Source organism: Falco naumanni, chromosome 7, assembly GCF_017639655.2.
Source record: "Falco naumanni isolate bFalNau1 chromosome 7, bFalNau1.pat, whole genome shotgun sequence".
Lineage (NCBI taxonomy): Eukaryota > Metazoa > Chordata > Aves > Falconiformes > Falconidae > Falco > Falco naumanni.
The window spans coordinates 56,552,313-56,562,643 of NC_054060.1; the positions used below are offsets into that span (position 1 = coordinate 56,552,313).

Genomic DNA, 10,331 nt, shown 5'->3' on the forward strand with positions numbered 1-10,331 from the left:
AGTGTGACCCAAGAGGCGAAACGACAAGGCACTATAAGTTCATCAGAGCCCCTCTCTGAAGAAATCAAAATCCCAGATGCTAAGAAAGCAGATAAGAAGAAAGGTGATCAACTTGTAGAAACTGAAAAGCCCAAGATAAAAGTGAAGAAGGAATTCAGGGATAAGTTGTTCGGAGTGTATGAAAAGTTTATTTGTAAAAAGTTTGTCATGGTTGGTAAAAACATGAGGTATGAAATGTTAAGAAGAAAAAAAGAGTTCAGGGACAAGTTGTCCGGACTGTATGAATAGTTACTTATAACAAGTTTATGACTATTGTTAAATACCTAAGGTATGAAATGTTAAAAAGAAAAAAAAAAAAAAAAAGGTGGGGGTGGGATTTGTGGAAGAGTTATAGAGGACTGTATGAAAAATTTATTTGTAAAAAGATTGTAATGATTGTTAAAAATATAAGGTATGACATGTTAAGAAAAAAAGGTGAGGATTTGTAGAGGAATTATAGAGGACTGTATGAAAATTTTATTTGTAAAAAGTTTGTGATGATTGGTAAAAACATGAAGTATGAAATGTTAGGGGAAAAAAAGGAATTGTAGAGGAATGAAGCTGGGCTAATTAACATTGATAATATACAACTGTGGGCTGGCTTCAGGGGCAGCATATTGGCTGATGTAGACAAGGTGCAGGTGTGGCTGTTTCTGTTAAGTGGTTGGGCAGCCAAGGAAGAGGGAGAAAGGAAGCAGGAGGAGGGACAACACACGGCCTGGATCAGGTGAGATGAGGAGAAGGCAGCAGAGGGACTGGCACAAAGAGTGTGCTGGTATGAGATGGTAAAAGATCTTGTTGCAGTGTGATAGTCTGGAGAGTGCTGTAACACTTTCTTATCCATTTTCTTTTTAATTCCTTCTTTTAGTTAACATGTGGTAAGGCTGTGGAGGTGGGGGTTGCTGCAGGTGTGGACTTTGTGGGAGATCAGGGGCTGCCCTGTGATGGATACAGTTGCAGCCAGCTCAACAGCAGACCCAGCACCAGCAAAAGCTGAACCCAACTGAGGTGTCTGTGGTGCCTGTGTGAAAACATTTTTTAAATGGCAGAAACCACCAAGGGGAAGGGAAGGAGGGAACAAATACAGAGAGAAAGAGAGTAAAAGCAAGAGAGAGATCTAAATTGAAAGAGAGAGAGAGAAGTAGGAGAGTGGGAAGGGAACAACAGAGAGAACATCGAAGTCAGAGAGTAGAAAGTACTCCATGGTGACGCAGCTGAATGGACTGCAGCCTATGGAGGGCCCACTGACACTATGCTCCTCTAAAAAAAAGTAAGAGGATGGAGGGTAGGAAGCCAATCACATGTAGTAGGCTGCCCAAAAATCAGAAAAATCTGTTGAAGTCAATTGACACTAAATTTACTCATTAAAATGATCGGAGTATAAGTAAGAAATAAGTATAAATAAGAAAAAGACCTGTCTTGTGACTTTGTTATATGTGACTTCTTTTAAACCTAAAGCTACTGAGGCAAGAATGATTTCTGTGAAAACTAAGCAGATTATTTCTTTAGGATTAATACCAGGAATAGTGAAACCTATCTTGAAACAGTGACAGAGTTAAAGGAAAAGATATTATTATAATCAGAGCAGGTTATTTATTGTTTCATGCACCTACCTTTTTTTGGCTTTTTTTTCTGAAATACACTCAGCATCTACTCCAATTACTGTTGTCTTTATGTCTGTTGTAAAAGAAGCAAATAATTGCTTTACTCAGTCCTGCACAATCTTAATCTAATACTTTGCTAGCGTAAAGACAGATTAACCCTAGTGTACATTTTGGATATCTACGCTCATAATGAAAACTACTTGAAAAACCAAATGTGCACTCAAAAGGGAAATTAGTATAACTGCTGTTAAGGGAAACAAGTGTTTAGACTCTTCACAGCTTCAGAATAACTGTTAATTAGATAATGTATTCTGAAAGCCAGAGAGGGATATTAAGATAATCTGATTTGTCCTCCTGCATAATATGTGACTTAGGACCTTCCTGAATTAATTACTGCATAAATTAAGATGAAATATATAGAAAAACACCCTACCATGGCTGAAATATTTAATGTGATGTGGACTCCACTTACACACTTGACAAACAATTCTCATGGGTAACTACTCTGGTTAAACGTGATTTATTATAAACCAGAATTTAAGTTGAGATTTGACATGTTGATTATTTTTATACTTTTTTAGCATGTTTATGTGAGCTTATGTTAAATTTCTACTTCCCACATAGATATTTTATAGATAAAGGATGGACATCAAGTCACACTTTAGCCATTTACTTTGAGAAACTCATTATACTGACCTCACTAAATCTTCATTTGTAAGACCCTTTCAAAAATAATTTAAAAATTCTCATGGCCCTTCTGGATTGGGTTCTGGGCTTCAGAAGTGGCTGCAATTTTCAGTAGCTACTAAAGCAGCATCCAAACCCAGGGAAGTGTGCTGTTACTTCTGTTCATCATTTTACTCTGTACAGTATCCTAAGTTACATTAGCCTTTCTGACTACAGCAATGCATTAGGTGTTAATATCCTAGTAAAATGTTTTGTATATTTCAGCAATATTGAGAAAAAAGATTGTTGTTGTTGTGGAATATGATTTTAATAGTGGTCATGAAACATGTCTTTGATCTAAAAGCCATGATGGACCTCACTGAAGCTGAAAACAGTGCTAGCTGTCTGTCAACCACATAACAAAAAAAATAAAATAATGGAAAAACAACTAAGTTTGTTTAGCAGAATGGTTTGGATTGGAAGGGACCTTTAAAGGTCATCTAGTCCAACCTCCCTGCAGTAAGCAGGGACATCTTCAACTGGATCAGGTTGCTCAGAGTCCTGTCCAACCTGACCTTGAATGTTTCCAGTGGTGGGGCATCTACAACAAAAGTACAACTTTATGAAGTAAAATAGGGAGAGAAGAGAAGCCTCTTTAAATGTCTAAAGAATCAGGAGCTAAGCTGTACGAGCTGGGAGGTTTCACTCTGGAGCAACTGTAAGTGCATGAACCAGGGAAGTAACTACTTGCAATTTTGCATGAGAAAGAAATCAAAAAGCCCTAGAAAGCCCAAAAGGTAGGTATGAGAGAACACAAATTAAATATTGGGGGTCTCTTTTAGAAACTAGGAAAGGAAATAAATTATCGCTGCTTCTTACAGTGTTCAGAGAAACTTTTCAGGTATTTCTGTATATGAAAAGACTGTAGTAAAGAGATAACTGACTTGGATGATTTCCTCTTCCTACCTAAGTACACAAGTTGTTATGTATTAGACAATTATATAAGCTACAGGACAACATGGTTGTTTCTAATATGGTACATAGAATTTCTAATGATCTCTGAGGCTTGTGCTGTAATGCAGTACAAATATGCAGTTAGTCATCTTACACAGTTGAAGATGATAAGACAAATTAAGTGATTGATCAAGATTCTGGTCAGTGATTGGTCTGGAGTGCAAAATATGTCTCTTCTACGCTGCTTTGCTAATTAGGCTACACTGACTTTTGTTGAAAGCAAGTATTACTAGCTGAAATGAGAACAGGGCAAAAGGAAATGCTAACTTCAGTTTTTATCAGAATAATGACACAACCTGTGCTTGCAAAGCATAGTGGAACAGGCAAGCTTAGAGGAAGATGCTGAATTTTTTTTTTTTTTTTTTTTGGTAAAGTCATGAGAATCTGAACCTGATTGTTAAACCCTAGATCCAAAAATTCCCCTTAATTGGCTGTGCAAATGTGAAGTGGCTATATATAAATGTGTAAGGAAAAAAATCTAAACCCGCTTTTCTTGTCTCAAAGTCTTTTTTACTGAGCTCTGAACTTAGTATTGTGAATGACTCTTAATGAAAGTTCAACTTTATTTGCTGAAACATTTTTGTGTTTTCACATTTTTGTAAGGAAAAATTCTGTAACTGTATTTTTATTTAGAAAATTCTAGCTAGATTGCACAAAGACCAATATTTATTATACTTTCATTCACTGTGATACATTTTTTTAATTTCCTTTGCTATCTGCAAAGAAAACAGTGTATAAGTATGAACTGCCTCCCTGTTAATTAGTCTTGGGTATTTTTCTCAGTATATTTGGTGGCACCTGCTGATTTGATGGTCATGATGCACCACATTATAAACTGCATCTAGTTTTCTAAACACTCATTATATTCTTGTGAAATCTGGAACATCTAACTAAAATATTTGTTAGCTGTTGCTTAAAGACAGGACTTGTTATTTTTATGTTAACTCTTGGAGTACTATGGAAAAATGGGGTTTGAGCAACTCTGATTTCAATTCTTATCTGATATTTGTTGCCACCTTGCAAAAAACTTACAAAATCAACAAGTGAAGGGGCTTGTTTCGTCTCATGGCAGAAGAATTTATTGATTGTCTTGGACAAGACTGGGTCAGGACTGAAATCTATATTTCCTGATACTTAAAAATTTATTGGAATGTTTAGATGTGTGTCCCTCAGTTGTGTTTTTGACTTTATAATGTGAAGTACGTCAATGTAAATCAGTGCTGGTAATACAACTACAATCATCACCATAAGGCACTGCAAAGACATGGTAAACAATGATTACATTTGCCTGGAATTATATTCGTAAGGGATGAAATAAAACCTGTAAAATACATCTATTCTTTTGTCAGCAGATACTGTTCTGAATTTCCACGTCCAATTTCAGTGAATATATTTATTCAAATTTGATTATTTCAATGAATTAAATAGGGAAACTTTACTACTTCCTTCTTCGTGAGAATCACACATGGTGTAAACATTAGACTCTGTTATGAAGTTGCCCACAGAATGCACATTAATGTCTTCCTAATGTAATCGTAACAGTATTATATTAATGACCCATTTTCTTGTAGCTTGGGAAATAGGAGCTATGAGTTTCTTAGTATTGTTTCCATCAGGATAAAAGTTGGGTAATTGTATTGGGTTTGCATGGCAAGAGTTTGGTAGCAGGGGGCTACAGGGGTGACATCTGTGAGAAGCTGCCAGAAGCTTCCCCCATAGATGATGGAGCCGATGCCAGCCAGCTCCAAGATGGATCTGCTGCTGGCCAAGGCCGAGCCCGTCAGCGATGGCGGTAGCACCTCGGGGTAATATATTAAGAAGAGGGGGTGATGGATGGAGTCTGTGCCAGAGGACGAGGAATGAGACTGTGAGAGCAGCAGCCCTGCCGGCACCCAGGGCAGGAGGAGGCCGGGGGGCTCCAGGCGCCGGAGCAGAGACCCCCCGGCAGCCCGAGGTGCAGCCCCCGGTGCGGCAGGCTGTGCCCCCAGCCCACGGAGCCCACGGGGGAGCAGACACCCCCCCGCAGCCCGCGGAGGGCCCCACGCCGGGGCAGGGGGTGCCCGAGGGAGGCTGTGACCCGTGGGCAGCCCACGCTGGGGCAGCTCCTGGCAGGGCCCGTGGCCCCGCGGGGAGAGGAGCCCGGGCTGGGGCCGGGCTGCGGGCAGGGCTGGGGACCCCGCGGGGACCCCCGGGGAGCAGCCTGGGCCTGAGGGGCTGCGCCCCGCGGGGGGACCCACGCTGGGGCAGGGTGTGAGGAGCTGCAGCCGTGGGAAGGACCCATGTTGGAGAAGTTCATGGAGAACTGTCTCCTGTGGGGGGGACCCCACGCTGGGGCAGGGGAAGGGTGTGATGAGGAAGGAGAAGCAGAAACAATGTGTGATGAACTGACTGTAACCCCATCCCCCTGCGCTGCTTGGGGGGAGGAGGTAGGGAAATCTAAATTAAGCCCGGGAAGAAGGGAGGGGTGTGAGGAAGGTGGGGTTTTTTTCTTATTTGAATGGTAGTAGGTTAAACTTATTTCCCCTAGTTGTCTGTTTTGTCCATGACGGTAACTGCTGAGTGATCTCCCTGTCCTTATCTCCACCCACGAACCTTTCATTACATTTTCTCCCCCCTGCCCAGCTGAGGAGGGGAGTGACAGAGCAGCTTTGGCAGGCGCCTAGTGTCCAGCCAAGGTCAAACCACCACAGTAACCATCAGCCATTGTGGCCACTCACAGCTTTGAAACTGAGGAGTAAAGTGTAAGAGGAAGAAAAGTGGAGGAATTAAAGGTACGAGGAAATGCATAGGGAAGCATGCTCCAGAAAAAAAAGCTGAGGGGAATTGAGATTACTCTAATTAAAGTTGCAGTGTGAAAGGGAATATAAGGACAAAGTCAGAAAGTGCAATGTATGACAGGTATAGGAAACTGATGGCAAGGGCAAGCAAAACACAAAATAGAGTGCACAAGCGAAAGCATGTGTGAGAGGAAACTGTGAGGAACTGCTGGATGTTGGCATATCTGCGAGAGAGGAGGAGTAGGCAAAAGTTATATTGCTTACACTAGAAAATACACAAGAGTTAGTGAAGTTGTTGTCCAAGGGGTAATGGACAAATATCTAGTTGACTAAATATTGTGCATGTTACCTAAAACTTCAAGCTTCTGAGAAATATTAAAGCATAATGCATAGCACTGATCTACCTAATACCATAACACTGCTTTTACAAAATTCTGTGATTCTCAGAAGACTGGAATTTTACTTACGATTTCTGAAAACTTGGGGTTAGAGGTGTTGTTGCTATTTTTTTCCTGCAGTAATGTCTCCTTGAATGAACAGTGATTACTCAACAGTGTATGGAAGATTAAAGGAAAACTAGCAGTATCAGCATTGACACCGTTTTCTTTACAATCCAATTAAGAGAAGAATAGAATCTGAATGGTGGATGGTATTTCTTCAGGGAATGGAAGAATGAGCATTCTTTCAAGGTGCTGTTGATCTCATTTATCAAAGAGCACCAAAATGTATCATTTAGGAAGACCAAAGGTCAGTTCTGAAGCCGTTACTTTCTCAGTCTCTTCCTTTTTTTGTTTTTAACGTCCTTTTGCCTTCAATTTTTTATAATTGTGTGCTTGTGAATGGTATAGAAAAATTGGTGTCAATGAATGTCAGCTGGAGAGGTGCTTCCTTTTGACTAATAAAGGAACTGAAAACTCATAAAGGTAGACACCAGCACTGAACAATTTAATTCTACATCCTGACCCTTGGCAAATTCTTTTTCCACCAAAGTGAAAAAATTTGCAACATATTGGCAACTGCTGAATTGAGTGCAATCCGCTCAACACTGTGATATGATCTATGTTCAGTTTTTTGATTCTTAAAAAATAACCTGATGAAGTTTAAATTATAACACGGTTTATTCCAGCAGCTAGAGATTGCAAAATATGCATCTAAAACTGACATATACATGATAGATAGCCTCCTCCTACAAAATGCTGTTGCCCTTTTTGCTTAGGAAGAGGCGGCAGTGATAGCAACACAACTTAGCAACAAATCACACCATATGTATTTAATAGAAATATATATATTAAAAGCTGTCATGTAAAAAATAGGTTACTATCTGTTCTTCTGTTACTTGTAAGTTTTAAGAAAACTTTAAGGAACTTTCTCTTCATGATTCCTTGGATTCTGTTGAGTTTTTCTATTACCACCACTCTAAGGGAACACCATGAATTTCAAGGCATCAGCGCTGTTATTCTAAAAACATTTATAAAACACGGAGCTTTATTAGAAAACATAAACCTACTGAGAATTAAATTCAGTCAAAGAACATTGTAAAATTATCAAAATGGCTGAAGGAGAAATATTTTGTTTCATTATAGAAGGTCATAGCTTTCCTACAAACTGAAAAAGACAACCCAGTCAACCAATGAAAAAACAATGAGAGCATTACACTATCATTCCCTACACAGTCATCCCAAAGACAGGAGTCTGTTGCCTAGCAATTCTGACAGATGATTTACACTTTCCTGGGTGTCGCACATACCATGAGGTCCAATAAAAAAACCTCAGGACAGTACATTTTCTAATGTCAGAAGTGGTATATTTTCCAGGCACAATATATTGTTGCTTAGAAGGGCTCATATTTAATTTTGCAAGCAAAGTTGTTTTCCTCTTGGGCCAGCCCTTTCCTCTTTTGTACTTCTTCATTCAGTCTGCCTTAAATAATAATGTTTTGCAGTTTTTTCCCTGATATTCCTCTCTTCCTGATCTTTGAAAGAAAAGGAAGCTTCTTTTGGTGTACCCCTTAGAATTGCATTGACCAGTAACACCATGTTATGAATTTTGAAAACACTGTCAGTCAGAATTGGTTGCACTTACCAATTTAAAACAAATTCGGTTTCAAAGCACTTTGCCTGCCATCCAAGTTAATTGGAAAGCCAGTTTGAAAAATCTTCTAATGTGCTTTTTAAAATTGACCAAGGCTGCAGAGGCAGCTTCTTAAACAAAATATAATTAATTTCTATCTGTCTAAGCTGATCAGTGCAGGCTGACAGTCCCTCTGTATTCTTTGTTTTAATGCATGTGAATTTTTTTTCAATAGACTACACCTCCCTTTCATCTCCCTCTTTTCCTTGTGTAAATTGGCACTTTCTGTCTTCTAGGAATCTCATTACCATGTACTGATTCTCCATTGCTTCATAATAAAGATGCCCAACTGATGTACCAAAAGAACTGTAAATATATATTTTTCTCTACCAAAGTTTTTTTTCCATATAAGCTTTATAGTTACAGGCATTCTAGGATGCCAGTAGTTATCTGAATTATCCTAATTCATTATATCTATTCAGCTAATTATCATTCTATATCTGTACTGATTAGTGTTATATAGTAATTAAGATGTTCCAAGGTGATATAGGTAACTTTTCCATTAATCTCTAGAGCAGCGGTTAATTAAGAAAGATCCTGAAAGAACTTAATTACATAATCTGAAATTTAAAGTAAAAAAAAAAACCACACACAACCCCCCCCCCCCCAAAACCAAAACAACCCCAAACAAAATCCACCACAAGTTCTGGGATGTACTACCAGTCCTTACATGGACCTCCTGTGTCATATTTAGGAGATTGCCATCTGTATATGCAAGATCAGGCTCCCTGAAAATAAAGCCTCAAAACCTACCAGCCACTTAAGTACATACGTTTCTTCATCTGAAACATGAAATTAATTTTTTTCTGACTCTCAGCTTAATCCACTGTTGTTACAAAATACATCAGGCGTGTCAACAGTAAAATAATTTCTCCCCTTGTTTTCAGATTGGAACACAATACCACTAGTGTAAGAAATTTCTTGAGGACCGATGATTATATGGATTTGGTTTTTACTGTAAAATCCCCAGAAGATGTCCCAGTCTTCTAATTTTATTGCTTAACTAACACCTTTTGCTTTTAGACCAAGTGATTGTACCAGTCTAACCCTAACTGCAGCAGCAGCAGAGTAGCATGTTTCCACTCAGTCTTAGAATTCCCTCTGATTACATACATATTTTAAAATTTTCCAAGAATAGTTCCTTCTGTTTGCCTCAGGCTTTTTTTTTAATCTTTTTATTTTTCCTTTCCTGAAGAGATTCATATTTTTGCAAGTGAAAATTAGCTGCTGGTGTTGAACTTCCACAGGACCAAACAGATCTTTTCTTCTCCCTAGTGTTATCCTCTGCTTCTAAATATATCATTGTTTATGACTGCTTTTTCACCAACTAAAGTAGATGAAGAAAGAAAATAAAATTAGCAGAAAAGAAATAGTGTACAGAAAGGAAGACTAGGACTTCCCAGAACTGATGTAGAACTTAAGAGTTTCTTATGAAGAGATGATTTTTCTTTCCTTTTTTCATGAAGTTGAAATTGATTCTAAGTATTTTGAGGTGCATCGTTTGATCTTAAAGAAAGGCTAAAAGCAGCTCTTCCTGTGGGCTTCTGGAACTGAATGACAGTCATTAAAAAAAAAATTAAAACCAGCTGTACACTACTGGGCTTAAAACACCGCTGAAGTGTTTCTTTTTCTCACAGTTTCAGAAATAAGTAGTTTTGTTATTATGATAGTATAGAAGATGCTTCAGGTGAATATCAGGAGGTCAGAAAAAGATCATGAACCAATAAAGGAAAAATAGAAAAACGCACCAAGCTATGCAGGAACTGATTGCAGAAAGACAGTGGTGTCTGTTAACTTTTTAATTTAAAAAAATTGAATTTGCCATTAAATTCTGTTATGTTGTTTCAAGATACTTCATATAACATCTCTGAATCAGGACTCAAATTCTGCATTGCTCTGCAGAAAAGAAGGCTTTGTTGATTACTTTTCATAATATTTCTACTCCCAGAGGAGAAACACGGCATTCATAAGAAATTTGATATCACATCCCATAATACTTCAGTTCATCACTACCATCTTGAGCCTTGATAAGACTATGCATTGTAGCATTTGCATACCAGTTAAAAAGTGACTGAACATCTTAATGAATGCATTTACAGGA

At 38.5% G+C, this 10,331-nt stretch overlaps 1 long non-coding RNA gene across 1 annotated transcript; it reads left to right on the top strand.

The window, feature by feature from the left end:
* Positions 1-313: 313 nt before the first annotated feature.
* LOC121090866 lies at positions 314-569 on the top strand. The gene is made up of 2 exons (XR_005828756.1): positions 314-370; positions 480-569. It is a non-coding gene; the product is annotated as an uncharacterized LOC121090866 (long non-coding RNA).
* Positions 570-10,331: the final 9,762 nt, after the last annotated feature.